This window comes from Mustela nigripes, chromosome 6 (genome assembly GCF_022355385.1).
Source record: "Mustela nigripes isolate SB6536 chromosome 6, MUSNIG.SB6536, whole genome shotgun sequence".
NCBI lineage: Eukaryota > Metazoa > Chordata > Mammalia > Carnivora > Mustelidae > Mustela > Mustela nigripes.
Genome location: NC_081562.1, coordinates 47,762,875 through 47,782,564, shown reverse-complemented (window position 1 = coordinate 47,782,564; position 19,690 = coordinate 47,762,875). Strand labels below are relative to the sequence as shown.

General features: G+C 39.1%; 1 pseudogene; it reads left to right on the top strand.

Moving 5' to 3' along the window:
* LOC132020268 (mitochondrial import inner membrane translocase subunit TIM14-like) overlaps positions 1 to 9,751 on the top strand; it is a 33,174-nt pseudogene extending 23,423 nt beyond the window's left edge.
* The last annotated feature ends 9,939 nt before the right edge of the window (positions 9,752 to 19,690 follow it).

The window sequence follows — 19,690 nt, the reverse complement described above, 5'->3', positions numbered from 1 at the left end:
ACCCACTGGGAGTTCTATTCCCAAGGAATATTTGGGTAAGCAATGGCTATACCCACTTTAGGCAGTCTGAGAACAGAGGTTCCTACTCTTCTTACAATATCTCAAGTGCATTCCCTACTTAGCCTCCAAAGAAAGAGGGTTTCAGGAGCACTCTCCTAGGACATCTATCTAGAAAGCTGGTGTAGTTAGAGTTCTGGGAGCTCAGAATTCTAGTTACTATTCCTCCAATTGTTACTTAGCTTGGTGCAGTGGTGTATAAAAGGAAAGCAAAAGGATCAGATGGGATTTCTTCAAATTTAAACCAGTGCCTAAAATTCAATTTCATGAACATTGTAGGAGGCCTGGGTTTTTACTGTCAGAACCAGTAAAGAAGATAGATCTGGAGACATCATTATTTATGGTCAGCACAAATATACACAAATCTCAGTTGGTAACTGGGGGTCTCCCTTTCTTCCTGTTAGTTTCATGCTAAGACTACATTGAAATTTATAGTTTCTAAGGTTGGTACCCAGGAACATCTCCTCATGTATTCCATTTGGCTAGAAGGCTTAATTTAAATAAAGCAGCAGGTAAAGACTTTCTGCTATCAAAATTATGCAAAGCTTGTTCTAAATTACTTCCTTCAAAATATAGAGCCATCTGTTTGTTAAACATTCCACTTAAACTTTATGCCTATTTCTTCCTTAAAATATGTCAGACTGAGGATTTCTGGATTGATACTTTATACAAGATTCAATAGCATTGCAAGCACAACTACTCTACTATTACTTAATGGAAAAAATTATTGAAAATAATAGGTGAAAGGGATTAAAAGTACACTCCTTGTGATGAGCACAGAGTAATGTATAGACTTGTTGAATCATTATATTATAAATCTGAAACTAATATGACACTGTATGTTAATTATACTTGAACAAAAATATATGTAATGGGTTATTAGTGACCTCCCATTCTTGAAATTAAAAAGTATGACTTTAAAACTTAAATAAATGAATTACAGAGTTGATTTTTCCTGTTTGCCCCTCCTCTTTTCTGACTTTAGTCCTTTACTCTAGGCAAAGCTTCCTGAACACAGTATTAATTCCTAGTTATTGATTTTTTTAAAGATTTTATTTATTTGTTTATTTATTTATTTATCAGAGAGAGAGAGTGCACAAGCAGGCAGAGGCAGAGAGAGAAACAGGCTCCCTGCTGAGCAAAGAGCTCAATGTGGGACTCCATCCCAGGACCCGAGAACTATGACCTGAGCCGAAGGCAGAGGCTTAACCGACTGAACTACCCAGGCCTTCCCTAGTTATTGACTCTTAACAAAAGCTGCATTTTAACATCTCAGCAAGAGTCAGTATCTGTCTTCAGATAGATCTATCTCCTGGAAAACCAGATAACTATACTGAAGGGCCTAAAGCAGGATGACATTTTTCCTCCTTCCCATACTTTCCTTTTAACTGTTCTTTGTATGATAGAAAACCATTCAGTGATCTGGCTGCATTCCCTTCCTGCTGGAGACATGAATTAGGAATGGCTTTCATGTTCAAAAATGAGCTTGCCACAGGAGCATTATGTAGCTTTTTCTCTGTCTGTGGTGAGTGACTGGAAAAAGCTTCCTTGAAAATCTTCCATGCTAAGTCACTTTGCCTACATTCTATGATTTTTAAAAAAACACCTTGAAAGACTTTGATTTATTCACTTACTGAAGGCTCAGAATGGGATCCTTAAGAAAAATTCTGTCTTGGTTATAGGTACTCCCTTAGTGGACCTTTGAAATGAGGAGGGTGCAGCAGATCGTATTTGACAAAAATGGCTACAACAATACTTCTGGTCCCACATGCTCTTCCAAACCCTGCCACTTCCCCATCAAGGTCTCTTGGAGTCTATTTCCCCTGCTCTTGAAACTGGGCAGATTTTCATGCATGCCTCAATGAATAGAATGCTGTAGAAATGACAGTGCATGACTGACTTCCAACACTAGGTCAAAAAAAGATAACATGCCTTCCATCTGGTTCTCTCTCTCTCCATCTTTCTCTTTCTCTCCCTCTTCCTGAATCCCTGGGTAAGAAGTCCGGCTATCCTGAACTCATGCTCTGGAGAAAACATGTGCAGAGTTGAGCATAAAGACTTGCCCACGGAGCCTCACTATTCTAGCTCCCGCTCATCAAGTCTTCTTAACCTGGTACCAGATGGGTGAGTGAACGGGCCTTCAGATGATTCCAGCCCCAGTCACTGTCTGTAACTATATGAGGAAAGCTGATCAAGAACTGCCTAGTTGAGCCTACTCAGCCCCTATAACCATTAAAGATAATAGTAATCGCCATTGCTGTCTTAAGCCACTAAGTTGAAAGATAGTTTGCTAGGCAGCAATAGATAACTGGAACAGAGTGTAGCTGATCGACCATCCTGAAGGTTTTGGTTAGATACCTCCATTTTCATAAAAGCTTGTAAAAAAAATCTCATCTAATGATGACAGTATATATTGCTACTTTAAATGAATGACATAGAACAAGGAACTTTCAGGCCTTGAGAGAAGACACAAAGTCCAATGATCTGCTCCCAACCCTTGTGAAAGGTCTGGTTCAGAGAGGGGATCTCAGTGGGGAAGTGTCTGAAGGACTTGAATCCTCTGGGTTTCCTAGATGTGTTATACTTTTGATTTAGCTAAAATTTTAGAAAGTTTCAGTCTGACACCATATTTCCTTGATCTCCTATAAAATTACTTCTGTGAGTTGCACTATAGGACAAACCTCAGGTCTTTGTGCTATAAGACACAATTTTTAAAAAGCCCTATAGGATTTGCTGTAAGAATGTCATTGAGGACACAGTTTACTACATTACTCACTGTCCCAGATATAAACCTCCACACCAGAAACTTATTTTAGAGCTAAGTTCTAAGAAAAGCTTGAAAAACTAGAATGTTTTGCCTTTGTTGTCAAGAGAATCATTTTTGGTCTTCATTTTTTTTGCAGAAAACTCAGCTCTGACCCTGTGGCTCGGATAATTACACGGAGCCCTATTGCTTGCATACTCGTTCTACTCCACTGACTTGTCTTTTCCTAATGCATGTTTGTAATGACCTGGCTTTATTTATTATTTATATTTTCTACTTGAACATATGTATTCTTATAAGCTTTTGCAAATCCCTTGTGGAACAAGACATAACAGAAATAAAGTGAGAAGTAAATGAATATATAAGTAAATTACCCTTCTGGGACATCACCAAATTATAAACCTTCCACTGGCTTAATGATTCATCCATTTACTTCACAAATATGGATTGAGCATCGGCTAGGAGCCAGGCATTGTATTAGGGAGGGTCAGAGCTGAAAAGATCTTTAATTTTTTAGAAGATTTATTTATTTATTTAAGAGAGAGAGAGAGAGAGAATGGCAGGGAGAGGGAAAATCAGAGGGAGAGGGTAAGAGTCCCAAGCCGACTCTGTGCTGAGCATGGAGCCCAACTTGGGCTCAATCCTAAGACCCTGAGATCATGACCTGAGCCAAAACCAAGAGTCGGTCACTTAACCAAACCCTGCCACCCAGGAGCCCCTGAAAAGACTTTTTAAAAAACCACAGTCCTTGCCCTCGGGAAATATAATGCTTAAGGGGTTCAGAAATTTGGGGCCCAGTAGCAGCAGTCAGCAATTTCAAATACTGACCTCTTTGAGGTTCTGTTGGTCATCATAAAGCCAGAGCTCTTAAGCTTTTTGGTAAATAAGTCCAGGGGCTGGGGGGAGGAAGGGAAGGCTTTGGGAAGGTGGATAATCAATGAATACTCACCTTTAGATTCCTGGCCAGGAACTTGAAGACACCACCATCTCAAAAACTTCCTGTTTTGGAGAAATGGTTGGCAACATTTGCCCCTCAGATCCCAATCGCCACTTGTACACTAACCGATTGAATTCTCCCCTGTGAGACCAACGCTTGTAACTCTAGTTTGTGACTTGGCTTCTGGTTTCCCTTCTTTACTGAGTTTCTGATGCCTACTCAGGTCATCTATCTTTCTATCATCTGGGTAAACTTTTACACCTGTCTCCCAGGACACACCAAGGTCCTCCAGCTCTGCAAGTTCTTGGCTTCTCCGGCCAAGGATGGCAATAAATCTGATCTGCCTTGTCAACCTTGAGCCTTCACTTTTTGACTCATTATTTCTGACAGCGCTACCTGAATGCCTTCATTTTGGTCTTTGCCCTTTCTTGCCAGCAGGGGGCTCTGTACTCTTGTGTCCAGGAGTCTTCTTACCAGTCTGGGTACTTTGTGGTCTTTTCCTAAAAGAGCAGCCCCTTCTTATCCCAACAGTGGGTAATGCGGTTACTAATCCTATTACCCTAGAATCTAGATTCCAAAGAAGATGCTTGATTTGCTAATGCAAATACTTATAAGTATTTTATAATTAAATAATGAATCTCTTCTGGCCTTAGGAAACTCCCAGTTCTGGGTATTTAACAATGAAAATAAGCCTGTTTTTCTACAGCCCTTCTCTATGGAGTTTGAACAAACTGTAGTACTCTGAGATAAATTTAAATAGGTTAAAATATGCTTTTTAAAAAATATTCATATGCTGCCTTCTTTTATCTAATAAGAGATATGTGACCTCAACTAATTTCCTAGGCAAATTGCTTGTCAAAAAGGGTGAGTGTGGGGCACCTGTATTGCTCAGTTGGTTAAGCGTCTGCTTTCGGCTCAGGTCACGATCCTGGGATCCTGGGATCGGGCCCTGCATTGGGTTCCCTGCTCAGTGGAGAGTCTGCTACCACTACTTGTATTCTCTCTCTCTCTCTCTCATTCACTCTCTGTCCAATTAATTAGTTAATTAATTGAAAAAACATGTGAGTGCTCTTCCTGACAGAGTCTTCATGGCTGCCATTTTTTTCTCAGTGGAATGGAAAATGGAAATAATATTCTCCCTTCCACATAGAAAAAAATCATTTAGGGGTGACTTTAGTTATTGTCCACATCATCAGCCACTGAGCACTCTTTGTTTAATGATTACTTAAAGAGTCAGCTGCAGAATGAAACCACATTTAGGTGATGATGGCCCTATGACTTCAACACAAAACCTGAAGGCTGAAGCCATCCCTCATCAGTATGGTACACTTCATCCTGCTTAGGCCTCTGTTAACACCATCTACCCTCCCTCCCTCTAAAGTTTTGTCAAAGAAATATCTGCCTGTAAGAATCATTCACCCCAGTTTGGCTGCTGTTTTGAAGGATGAGGTTCGAAAAAGGCATTATTTTACATCCTCCTGTCCACCTGGTTGTGCGTAGTAAGTCTTAGAGCAAGACCTTCATGTTGTGCTTCTGCAGAGAATAAGTAGATCTATCTCATAAACAAAGCGTATTTTATCTGCAACTCTCCGCATTTCTCTACCCAGAACACATTCTTTCACAGCAGCTGCTTCCACATTTGCTATTTACCCATACCTTTAAGCACTGCCATTACCACCACCTGCTCCCCCCATGGCCCTCCACCCCGTGGCCAACTGGCCAGTACCTATAGAAGCCATTGACAGAAGCTTGCAGGAAATCTACCTATCTGTCAAAAAGCAACATTTTACTGCAGTGAACACGAAAGAAATGTATTAAGGGGAGAACAGCATCTAGCTATTTTTCTTATGCAAATATATCATCTGCTCAGCTAAAAATGAGATGACCAGCACTGGGGTTCCTCCAGGTCTGGAAAAACATTGACCACATAGCCTACTCTTATCAGTCAGAATGTCTTCTATTGCAAGGGATGTGAAATTATTTAAATGATTTAAATAACAAAGGCAAATTAGCTCATAACTCATGTAACTCAGAGGTCCAGAGTGAGGCTGGCTTGAAGAGGCTCAAAGCTGCAGTGCAACTCATGTCACTAAGGACTGGGTTTCTCCCTTGTCTCCACACAGTGTTCCCCTCATTCTCAGTCTCTATAGCAGGGCCCTGGGGTAGTTCTAGAATCCTCTCATGATAATGAAATGACTGCAGCAGTTCTAGCACATTCCATCACACCGCACCATCCAGCCAGATGCAAATAGTTCCTGAAAGAATGAGAGGCTTTCCTAGAAGTCCCAGCAAACATTCCTTGGGTCTCATCAGCTGTGACTAAAATACATGACCAACCCTGAACAAATAATGTATCTAAAAAATGAGATAGGAGCTGAGGAAAGAAAACAAGATGAAGACTGGATTTGGGGGGTAATGGAAACAATGTCTATAAAAACTTCCTACACATGTGCATTTACCCTGTCTTGCATAACTCCCCACACTACTTGATACCAGTGAGAGAAAACTTTGTTCATCTTAAATTGATGTAATTTTTCTGTTTTCAACTCAGGTGACCACTCTCCCCAAGTTAGCTCATCCACTGCCAAGGCCTTAAATATCTTCCACATGAGAGTTGACTATCAGAGCAGTACCTTCAAGCCAGGAAGTTTCTCCTGAAAGTTAGAGATATGTTCGACTCAACTGTCTATCTACATTTGTTTTGTTCAAAAACATTTCAAACTCTCATTTAAAAAAAAAAAAAATCCTATCTCTCAGAGATACATACTGAAATAGTTAGAGAAGAAATGATACGACATTTGGGATTTGCTTCCAAGTCCTCCAGTGGAGACAGGAAGTAGCTCAGGTTGAGCTGAAATAAAATGAAATGGTAGCTGTTGAAGCCAAAGGTGAGTATGCATGAAATTATTATATTATTCTTTCTGCTTTTGTGTATGTTTGATGCTTTTCATAAGAAACTTCCTAAAGGTACTTCAAACTCAGCCTGTCTGTGAAAGTTGAGATATAGATTCAGCCACACAAATAGAGACCAAAAATAATACTGGCTCCACAGAAGAAAAGGTTCTATTTCTCCTCCATGTAAAAGTCTGATATCACTCCACAGTGTCTGGGACCCAAGTTCCTCCCATCTTATTGCCCCACTATCCATCGTATGGAGTTCTTTTGGACTCCATGGACCCAGGTGGTTCAATGTCATCACATTTTGAGCAGCAAAAAGGAAGAGAGGAAGAGAATATGCCACTCCTTTAAGAGTTCACCCCAGATGGGGCACCTGCGTGGCTCAGTCAGTTAAGCTTCCGATTCTTGAATTTGACTCCGGTCATGATCTCAGGGTTGTGAGATGGAGCCCTACCTCAGGCCCAGTCAGGTTCCGTGCTCTGCAGGGAGTCTACTTCTCTCCCTCTCTCTCTGCCCCTCCCCAGGCGCGAGCATGCTCGCTTGCTCTCTCGCTCTCTCTCTCTCTTTCTGTCATAATTAAATAAATCTTAAAAAAAAAAAAATTGTTCAGCCCAGAAGTCATGAACATTACTCCCACTCAGGTCCCATTGCCCAGGACTTAATCATATGAAAAACTGAGCTGAAATCAAGCTGGGAAATTTATTATCTTTCTGGAGAAACATGTGCCAGGCTAAAGACTTCTAATACCAAGAAAGAAGAGAGAAAGATATTGAGGGGAAACTAACAGTCTCTGGCACATTTTCCCCACTGAGTCTCCCGAACTTCCTCTCTAGGGAGACAAACCACCGAAGTTCCGTCCAGTTTCTGCATCCAGCTCTGGGTAATTCTCAGTCCTCTTTATCACGGTCCCGTCATGGTCCGGTCGGCTATAAACTAAACTATAAACTAAAAGACAAGAGGGCTGCCCTCCAATCTTCCTGTTATAAATTGTAGAGCAGGAATGGGGTAGCCAATATGCACATACACTTTAAATCTAGTTGAAAAAAGGAAGAATGGGAAGAAAACAGCAGCCTCTAGTTCATACCAATCATCAAATCCCATAGAGCAGTAACTGCAAAGAATTCCTACCCTACTAGTAGAGTTAAGTTCTGAGGTTATCCCTAGGAACATCTGGCAGTTGGTATTCTTGTTGCCTGGGGGTGGGCCGTAAGGGGGGCGGTCAGTGGAGACCTCTCTCCCTCTCTCCCTTCCTCTCCATGACCCCAGTTTTTGCCCTACAGGAGGTTCTTCTTGTCCGATTGTCTCCAGTGCCACCCCTGAAATACAATTGGCAGAATGTGCCCTACTTAGGTCTCTTTAGTTTTCAAAAGGGATTTCTGCATACAGGAATGGGGGCTTTTATGCAGTAATCAAACAGCCTGGGGGCACCTCAGTGGCTCAGTGGGTTAAAGCCTCTGCCTTCAGCTCAGGTCATGATCCCAGGATCCTGGGATCAAGCCCTGCATCGGGCTCTCTGCTCAGCTGGGAGCCTGCTTCCTCCTCTCTCTCTGCCTGCCTCTCTGCGGACTTGTGATCTCTGTCAAATAAATAAATAAAATCTTTAAAAAATTAAGACACAAACAGCCTGTGGTTTCCTCTAGACATTTAAGTCTACAGACTGATCTTTTATGGAAAAAACATGGAAATAGACTCTTTCCTAAAGCCAGGCAGGCCTATTTCAGACTTCTGACTTCCAGTACTCTAAGAAAATACATTGGGGTTGTTTTAAGTCACTAGGTTTGTGGTCATTGGTTAGAGCAGCCATTGGAACTAATACATGAGCCTTCTATTTATTAACATAGGGAAGCTGTGATCCTACTGAACCGAGGGGCGAGGAAGGTATGTTGGTGGTGCCTCAGCTCCAGACGACCTGAGCACACCTTCTCGGGCAATATGGAGGTACATGCAATAAAGCCTGCATTAAGAGCTTCCAACCAGGTATATAGACAGGCCCAGACTGCAGGCTCTTCATCAGATCTTTTTTCTCCCCTGTTCTGTCCCCTGGCTTTTCAATTCCTGGCACAATTCTCTGACTTCTAATATCTGCCTCTGACCTTCACCCTCAGTCTGAAGATCCAGAATTCTCTTCTGCAGCTCACTCAGCTTGGCAATGCATATACCTCTGTGTTTGACATGCTCCCTTGATTCCTGTGACATTTACAATTTCAGGAAACAGACCTCTCCCCGCAGCCCGCTGGTGCTTATGACTTAGGGAAGCAGGGATTCGGGGAAGAACAATGTTGTGATTGGGGTATCATGTTATGAAAGACTTTGCATCAGATAAATCACAAATTTGACCCATTAAATATAAAAAAATATATAAACAACTAGAAAAGCCTGTAGCACCTAGAAATTGTAATAAGCTGTTCAAGTATTATAAAAGAGAAATAAATGTCCTATCTGCATAGATTTCCTAAGAAGACCAACTACACTATGAAGAATATAATCAGAACATTTAATTCAACATTATTAAATCATACATTTGACTTACCCGGGGCAAATATGCTAATTATATACATTTTAATAACTAATTAGACATTCAATTAATGCCTTGCTGATGACATCCTTGTATTTATAATAATTTCGATGGAAAATCCAGGGGATCCGAATGTCATTAAAGATTATTCTAGAGAGGCGTGGAATGGGCGGCCGTGGCTTTTGGGCTGGGACGAACTGCACTCTCCGTGGAGACCAGGGAGCTGAGCCAGAGCTGTGGCCAGTACAGTGGGAGCAGCTGGACTGATCACAGCTGCCACTGGATTTGCAGGCCATTATATTTTCCAAGCCATGAAACATATGAAGCCTCAAGTAAAACAAGTTTTTAAAACAAAATCTGTCTTCAGTGGTGGCTATCATAAAGGTGGGTTTGAACCCAAAATGATGAAACAGAAGCAGCATTAATAGTAGGCATAAACCCTACTGCCAATAAAGGGGAAATAAGAGATGCTCATCAATGAATTATGCTTTTAAATCACCCACACAGGGTTGGATCTCCTTATTTTGCAGCCAAAATCAATGAAGCTCAAGATTTACTAGACAGCCAAGCTAAAATATGAAGTAATCATGTGGTGAATTTTAAGTTCTTGTTAGTTTATGTATACAAGTGCCAGCTTTTATAACAAAATGCCTCAAAGATACATGCTTTAAAAAAATTATTCTGAAATATGATTATTGTTATAGCAGCTATAAGCGAAACAACTTAATACCATGAATAATTTAAATATTCAACAAGAGAACAATAGCTAAGATGGTTATGCACAGCCATAAAATATCATTTGATCATTCAAATTTATCTTTAGAAAAATATCTAGTAATATGAGAAATAGCTAATTTTATAGTAAATGAATAAAGCAAGATGGGAAATGATATACGGTATCATTTCAACTTTGTAAAAATATGCATTGAGAAATAGGGTAAGGTCACACAAAGGTAATATATACCCATAAAAGTGATATAAAAGGATATTTATTGATATAAAAAGACAACATTATATCCTTGGGTGAAAAGGGGGCACACATCATGACACCATTTTTTAAAACAAATGTATATTTCTACATGTGCATCAGAATATCTGGAAAGATATACATGAAATGTAATAGGATTATCTCTAGTTATAATGCTAATTTTTACTTTCCCCTTTTTACTTTTCAGCATTGTCTACATTTTTCAATAATTACCATACATCAGTTTCCTATGGCATATAAAAAATACACAGTTACTTCCAGTCAGGGAAAGAAGCAAAGGAAAATACTCAAAGAAAATACCCAATATGTTGTTAGTAGTTGCCTCTACACAGTGATTCTTCCTTTTACTTTTTTCTTTTTTATGCATTCCAACATGAAAGAAGATACATCACTAGGTACAGATTTCCAGTTATAGGGTAAGTAAGGACTGAAGATGTAATGTCCACGATGACTAGAGTTAACACTGCCTCTTGGTGTATTTGAATGTTAACAGAGTAGATCCTAAGAGCTTTTTTGTTTTGTTTTGTTTTAAGATTTTATTTATTTATATGACAGAGATCACACGTAGGCAGAGAAGCAGGCAGAGAGAGGGGAAGGGAAGCAGGCTCCATGCTCAGCAGAGAGCTTGATGCGGGGCTCGATCCCAGGACCCTGGGATCATGACCTGAGCCGAAGGCAGAGGCTTTAACTCACTGAGCCACCCAGGCAACCCCTAAGAGTTTTTATCAAAAGACACAAACACTGCTTTTATTTTTTTAATATCTATAAAAGATGGTGGATGTTAACTAAATTTATTGCGGTAATTATTTTACAATCTATGGAAGTCAAAGTATGATGCTGTACACCTTAAACTTACACAATGTTGTATGTCAATTATATCTCAACAGAACTGGGAAAAATAAAAAAAGAAAATACTTTGCTGTCTTTATTTTTATTAATTGTTAAATTCTCTTAAATTTTCTTGTCTGATACTAACATCACTATGCCAGATTTTTTTCAGCTACTCTTTGCTTGTCACATCTTTTTGTATCCATTGATTTTTAACCTGTGAGTCTTCGTATAGGTGTGTCTCCTATGTGATGTCAAAATCATTTTGATTCTGATAATCTAGGTCTTTTAATTAATGAGGTTTTTTAACATACATTGTTTGTGTCCTGTTGTATTTGGACATAAACTACTATCTTGTATTGTGTTTTCTATCTATACTTCTGTTTTTCTTTCTTTTCTCCATTCCTGGCTCCTGTTAGATGAGCAAAAAATTTCCATCTCCCCACAACCTTTCTGGTTCCTGATGTGAAGGCTATAGATCATGTTTCTCTGATTTGGGAGGCCAACTTTAACTTTTTAAATAACATATCTAGCATATATAACAATTCAATATATTTTTTTCTGACAGTGTCTGAAGTTATTCAATAGTTCTTTTTAAAAGATTTTATTTATTTATTGAGCGAGAGAGCATGTGGGAGAGAGCACGAGCAGGATGAGCGACAAAGGGTGAAGCAGACTCCCCACTGAGCAGAAGTCTGATTCAGAGCTTGATCCTGGGACTCCAGGATCATGACCTGAGCCAAAGGCCAATGCTTAACTGACTGAGCCACCCAGGTGACTCTTTAATAGTTCTATCATACTCCAGAACAGAATCTTAGCACAGGCTATTTCCAGCATTCCAGCTTTATCACACTGGCTTTTGCCCACGTTTATTGATTCACAGTGGCAATACAATAGCCCTAACTCCATTAGGTATCAAGTTTACATTCAAAACAGTAAAAAGGAGAGGGGGAGAAAGATTATAGCTATCCCGTTTATTAAGAAAGCAAAAGTTTTCCCATATTCTACTGTGGAAATTTCAACTAAGTTGCATTGGCCAGAACCAAGTCATGATCCTATCCTTGCTGCAAAGGAAGTTAGGAAAACTAAGGCAACAAAGTGTTTGCCAATAGATCAGGATTCTAGTCTTACTTTAGGCAAAACTTGAATACAGCTCTTAAAGGAGGAAGAAAATGCATCCCTTATACCATGACCTGGAGCAAATCACTTTCCTCCATTGTAAAATTAGCACATTGGATTAAGTTAACTATATTGGATATTGGATGATGAAAATTTGCATAAGGATAATAATAGCAGAATAGAAGATATTTGAGAAACATTGAAAAGAAGCAGAGCCTGGGTAACTCAGTCAGTATGGCTCTTGATTTCAGCTCTGGTCGTGATCTCAGGGTTATGAAATCAAGTCCGCTGTTGGCTCATGCTCAGCTCAGAATCTGCTTAAGTTTCTCTTTCCCTCTCCCTTTGCTCTTGCTGCGCTTGTGCTTCTAAATAAATAAATAAATAAATAAATAAAATCTTTTTAAGAAAAGAAATATTTAAAGGAAAATTCAACAAGTCTGAGATTGAATGAACCTAGGCTTTTCAACAATTTGTAGGCTTTCAACAATTTTTTTCAACAATTTATATTTTTTCCCTTTCATTTTTGTTTCAACACTACCTAGTAAACACTTATATCTCAATTCCAGTTTATTTCACTTGCTTATTCAAAGATTTGTGTGGTGGGACCAGCATTGTTTTACTACCAACCTGTTTAGCATTAGGTTTCTCCTTCTGTGGGGCGGAAGGAAGCAAGCAAGCAAGACAGACAGACAGACAGACAGACAAGCAGAAATAGAAAAAAAGGCTGGGAGGGAGAGACTTGGATTCATGGGTCCTTCTTAGTTCTGAAATTCATTGACTCTTTTTTTAACAATTCAATTCAGCCAATATTCATTAAATACCTTATTCAACTAAGGCATTCTTCCAGATGCTATGGGAATATAAAGATGAGGAAAATGTGTTCCTTGACCTCAAGGAATTCAGAGTATAGAAGTTATGATATAAGGGTTTGTCATCATTAGTATCACTACTACCATCTTCATCACCTATGTTCTTTTTCTTCAGACCTGCTTCCTCCAAGGCCAATCTTAACATTGTTGGAGCCTAGTGTAGAGACAGTTTGTAACTTCACCCCCAGTATTTCTGTTCCTGGATCCATGTCGTTGGGGTTGTTTCTTGATGAAGGGAGACAGGGTACAGAAAAAGGAGTGAGTGGCAGAATTAGCTTCATTTTAGGAGTCTATGATAATGAGACGAGCTGGGGATACAACAGCCTGCCAGTCAGAACCCAAGCTCCTTAATAATAGCTTACTTAATGCATGAGATGAAACATTTCTTCTTGACTTTGAGTGAGGAGAAGACATTTTTAAAAACTGGTAATGCTCACTATTGAACAATTTAATCACTCAATTGGCCATGTGGAAAGCTTAACCAGAGTTGACTAATACATTTTAAATCTTATCTCTTTTGAGCTTAGAATTTAGAACAAGGCTGGTTCTGAAGTAAGCCTGGCTTAGAAAGAAGCCTTCTCCAAAGTCCCTGCTCTCCAAAAAGGTGGATGACAGCTTTTTGATACCACAGGTGAACATCTACGGGAGGCAACATTCGCTCATTTCTATACTTTCTGTGCTGGGTATTCTCTTTGCTTCTCCAGCTCTATTTACCACCCTTTCCACCCTGCTCTCTGCTCTAGTAGGTGACCTTTATTGGCCCTAACAATGGTACCTCCTCCCCTCTGACTTCCAGTTGAGCTGAACCAGTGGTAGGCCCCACCAAGAGATCTAAGGTCAAGGGAGATGTAACATTAGAATTTATTTTCCAAGATCTCTCCACTGTATGCATGAAGGCTACAGCTGATTCAGGCAGTCTTCTCCAACAGCTACAAATCTCTCTCTCTCTCTCTCTTTCTGAGTTTTAGTAATTGGTTTTTCCTTTTACCCCTCAGACTTGCCCTACAGTGCTTCATCATCTTCTGTTAGTTTCTCTTAACCCTGTCTAAACCCCCATAAATGGTTACTCTATTACATATTCCATTTCCCCACTGAGTGTACCATCTCTTCCCTGCCAGGTTCTGACTGACACATATTCCCAGAGATTCCAATGTAGTATCTGTACTTCTAAGGATTATCAGCTCCCCCATCTCTCATACTGTATATATACTTTCTAATTTGAGTTGATGCTTATAAAGCATGTATCTCAGGGGCTGGCGCATAATACTATTGCTCAATAATTGTTGGCTTCTTTCCATTCCTCCATTTGAGGTAAATACTATCATCTCTATTTTTTTCAACAGGTCCCATTGAAGTTCAGTAACTCTTGCCCAGAATGGCACAGTTGAGTCTCAAATGACAGAGCTGGGTTTCAAACCAAGATCTGTCACACTACACCTTACCATGCCACCTCTCACTACATGATAATGAATTCTTATTAACATTTGTCTTACTCATTCCTATTTACTACAGTAACACCCATGCAGTAGTTGCAGTAAAAATATTTGTTGGATAGGAGAATAATAAATTCTGTCATCATCGATACATTTATTTAGTTGCTGTGTAAGTTGTTGGGAAAAAGGGTTAAGATTACTAATTTTGAGTCCCATTAGCTCCATAAAAAGCAGTTTTTGAGGTTGCGTGGGTGGCTCAGGTGGCTAAGAATCTGGCTCTTGATCTCAGCTCAGGTCTTGATCTCAGGGTCCTGAGTTCAAGCCCAGGTAGGGTTTCACGCTGGGCATAGAGCCTACTTAAAAAAAAAAAAAGCAGTTTTTGATATTGAAAAATGCTTTCACGCATATTAATGTTATTGTATTTTGCTGAAGTCCAGCTCTTCACATGGATTTTATATTTCATCTTCAGTAATTTCCAGAATGAATCATTCAAAACACAAAGATAAATGCATTTTACATAGCACAGAAAAAGATCACTTGTATCAAACAATACACCTTAAAACCATGATGAGAAATGTCTGTTTTTTAAACACAATTCACACAAGTGCTGAAAAATAGTTCATGGCAAACTACAGCTTAGCCTTCGAATGTTTTTATTTTTCAGTCAGGTGTGTGACTCATTATTATCACAGGTTTCTAAATATCAAGTTCCATCCTGAGTCCAAAGTATGGCTAAACTGCATTAAAAAAATCTTAATTTTAGGCTTTCTATTTCTTAAACATTTAATTTATCATTATTATTATTATTATTATTATTATTTAGTAGGGCATGGAGTCCAACACGGGGCCTGAACTTACAACCTGAGATTGAGACTTGAGCAGAGATCAAGAGTTGGACCCTCAACCAACTGAGCCATCAGACGCCCCTACTATTCTGGTTTTTTTTTTGAGTAAGCTCTATGCCAATGTGGGACTTGAACTCACAACCCCAAGATCAACAGTCACATGTTCTACTGACTGAGTGAGCCAGGCATCTCTATGCTTTCCTATTTTTAAAAATAAAGTTGAAATTCTGTTGTGATAATAAAGTTAATAAATACATGCTGTAGCAATATTAAAAACAGAGAAATGTATATATGAGAAATTAAAATACTCATAATCCCATTATGAGTTCAAATATTAATATATCATTAATATCATTCAAAAATGATATTAACATTTGAACATGTTTCTATGCAGTATTTTGTCTGTACATAATTGAGATGAACTTTTTTTTTGGCCAGTAGCTAATCACCCTGGAAGTGTGTGCATGACCCTGTGCTATAATTTTTTTTAAGATTTTATTTTTTCATTTGACAGAGAGAGAGAAAGCACGCGCATGACCAGGGGGAAGGGCAGAGAGCAAAGTAGATACCCCGCTAAGCAGGGAGCCTGATGTGGGGTTTGATCCCAGGACCATGGGATCATGACCTGAGCTGAAAGCAGATGCTTAACCAACTGAGCCACCCAGATGTCCTGACCATAGGCTATAAATTTAATGTTGCAGCTCTGGACTTTGAATCTCAAGGGAATGTATAAAAAAAGAGCAACACTTCGAGTTGGTACGAGGTGACTGCGCTTAGTCAAAGATGTGGCATCTAGCAATGAGCTGAGCAACCATTAATGGTGGAGTTCAGTAAAGTGACAGCAAAGGTCTAGCAGCAACAATGCCAGCAGTAGCTTCCTAAGTAGTTTATCTCTGCAGCATGATCCTGACTTATTTTGCCTCCTTTGGCTTCTGCCTATTTTCCAAAAGGGGTTCTCAAGGCTTGAGCCAATTTTCTGAGTTCACTGATATTCTCACAAAGCATATCCTTATTGTTTAGGTCAATTTGAGTTTTGTTTCTTTTACTTACAGCCAAATGCAATCCAAATGATACAAAAACAGGGTAAATACCATATACACAATGCCAATGATATGCCAATGTTATACAATTTATGACTTATAAAACCTGTACTTTTATACGGTACCGTTGAAAAGAATTTGGTAACAGGAAGTGCACTGTTTGAAATGTGGAACTGGGGGCACCTGGCTGGCTCAGTCACAGAGCATGCGACTCTTGATCTCAGGGTTGTGAGTTCAAGCCCCATGTGCATGGAGCCTACTTAACAAACAAAAAAATGTGGAACTGACTGATTCAATGAGCGGCAATCAAGGGTGTAATGCCCCATTTCTTTGGCATTGCAATAAGTCTTTCTTATTTAGCCATAGCAAATTGGTTTAACTAATTATTTGGTTTAAACCCATTGGTTTAAGTAATTATTTCTGGAGAGTGCATATGTATTCATTGGGATATGGAGAGATAGCAGAGTATATATTTTTATATTTTTTTTAATTAATTTATTTTTTAAAGGTTTTATTTATTTGATACAGAGATAGAGAGCACAAGTAGGCAGAGCAGCAAGCAGAAGGAGAGGGAGAAGCAGGCTCTCCGCTGAGCAGGGAGCCCAATGTGGGGCTCCATCCCAGGACCATGGGATCATGACCTGAACCAAAGGCAGCCACTTAACTGACTGAGCCACCCAGGAGCCCCTATATATTTTATTTAAAAAACAGAAAAGTTAAGAGTAACTAATATTCAATATAGGAATAGTGTCCCCACTCAATTCATGTCAAATGACTTCATGTTATTAAGGTATGTGGCAGGCATAAAAATAGGTTTCCTGGGGGTTGATATATCCATATTTTGGGAACTTTCTTAAAGAAAAATAACAAAAAATTATGAACACAAAATAACGTATAAAAGCAAATTGTTATTTAGAAGAAGAAAAGAAACAAAGGAATTTCAATTTCATGTGATTTTCTCTTTAAAAGAATATGTAGCAAGTTGAGGGACACCCGGGTGGCTTAATTAGTTAAGTGTCTGCCTTCTGTTTAGTTCATAATTCCAGGGTCCTGAGATTGAGTCCCATATCAGATGCCCCGCTCAGCAGGGAGTCTGCTTCTTCCTTTGCCCCTCCCCCTGCTTATGTTCTTTTTCTCTCTCTCTCTACCATGCTCTTTCACTCTCTCTTGAATAAATAACAAAATCTTTTAAAAAAGAATATATAGCAAGTCGATAATTTTATATGCCTCATTATGTAGTATATTCCAGCTGGTAGAGAGTTCCATTTTGACAAAGCATTAATGAGAACCCAATTTTTCACTTGCAATTTTGCATGTTTCTTTACAGACTAATTTTCGAAAGAACAGTATCTAATTCCTCACATTTCAAACCTTGTTTCTCCTCCAGTACCCATATACTTCTATTGCCTAGCATGGTTGGACACACTCAGATCACCATATGACCTCTGGCTTTGCATTTTCCCATCACAGAAGCTGGATGAGTTGCAAAGTGGGAATAAAAATATTTCTGGAAAGCATTCCTGTGTCAGGATGGTTAACAATAACTTATACACAAATATTTTCCATTAAATCCAAATTAAATGTAATCCCTCATTCAACTTCCACTCAGATGCAAAAATATGGCTGTTGCCGCTCCAACCCCTATCTAAAACAAAGGGGAGTATGTATGAAAGAGAGGAAAGTGGCGTGGAAAGGAATAGTGGTTTTAGACAAATTATGGAAGGGGCCCATGAAAGCAAGGGATTTTGAATCATTAACATTTTTTACTTCCCATGTAATTGCTCCTGTTGGAGGTAGTCCTGAGGAAAGACGGGGACTCTCTCCCCAACACAGAGGATTCTAAAGGGATTCCTTTACACAGGTATTCAGTACACTGTGCTGGCTGTGTATTATGATACATGGCAGCTTATGAGAGCCCAGTTACATAGACTTAGTGATTTTTATTTTCTTGCTTTAACTAAGTTGACCACTACAAAATGCCCAAGTGTTTTAAAAATCCTAAGAAACCATGGTTCATAACTAATACTAGTAATGAAAGTACACGTAAAAGACAAGAAAGTGTCAGAGCCAACACTTAATTCAGATATGAATTCCTGTCAGTCCCATAAGGAGATGAAAACAAGAATGATGTAATGAGATTTGACAAGAGCAGGACCAAAAATTTCAAGGCTATTTGAAATATGGATTTATATCCACTAATGATAATATGAGGCCATTATAAGAGTTATGCATTTAAAAAATCTTATTTATTGGAGTGCCTGAGTGGCTCAGTTAGTTAAGCAACTGACTCTTGATTTCAACTCAAGTCATGACCTCAGGGTTGTGAGATCAAGCTCCACATCAGGCTTCATGCTCAACACAGAGTCTGCTTGAGATCTCCCTCTGCCCCTCCCCCGCTCATGCTCACTCTCTCTCTATTAAATAAATAAATAAATAAAATCTTTTTTAAAACCTTGTTTATTTCGTCCTTCAAAATTATATATTTGTATGGGTGTTTATGGTATAAAAATGTTAATATAAAATGCTTTACAAAGTGATATTTACATTTACATATACTATGGATGCATGTTTAAAATGTTAAGGGTATTTTTTAAAGTTTGGGGAGCAGGGGCACCTGGGTAGTGAAGTTGGTTGGGTCCAACTCTTCATTTCAACTCAGGTGGTGATCTCAGGGTCATGGGATCAAGCCCTGTATCTGGCTCCACACTCAGCACAGTCTGTTTGAGATTTTCTCTCCCTCTCACTCTGCCCCTTTCACTCATGCTCTGCCTCTCAAATAAATGAATAAATATATTTTTAAAAATTTTAAAAATATAAATTTGAGGAGCATAGAGCTAAACTATGACCTATAGTATGTTAAAACCAAAATCGTATTTCTATGGAGATTACGCCATTGACTGACTTGAAGTAAGTCACAGTGATATATATGTGTCAAATATTTATGGATTTGGATTTGCCTTCTCCAGCCATCAGGTCTTTTTCGATGTGTTGTCATCCAATAGGTGGAATGTGTTGGACAAGACTTGGGGTATCTGCTTAGTTCAGAGCAATTGTCTTTTACTGACAACTGTCCACTCTTTCCTAACTCACAGAGTAGATTTTGTAAGCTGTGTTTTTACTCTATGACTCCATCTCCTTAGACTAACTTGATTGGACTAAAAGTAGACTCCTATAAAAATTGAGCTAATCAGTTGCTGTCTCTTTAGATTTTGTGATTGAAACTCAAAACATATAGCCATTTTCCTGAATGGTGCTTGTTTGAACTCTGGAGCTGAGGTTGCCACTGTTGCATAGACATGTGCATGGAAAAGGAGAGAAAGTTCTTCTGTATAGAGAAGGACATGTACAGAAGACCTTAGAACATTATTTACCTCCTCCCAACCTCTTTGTTACTCTT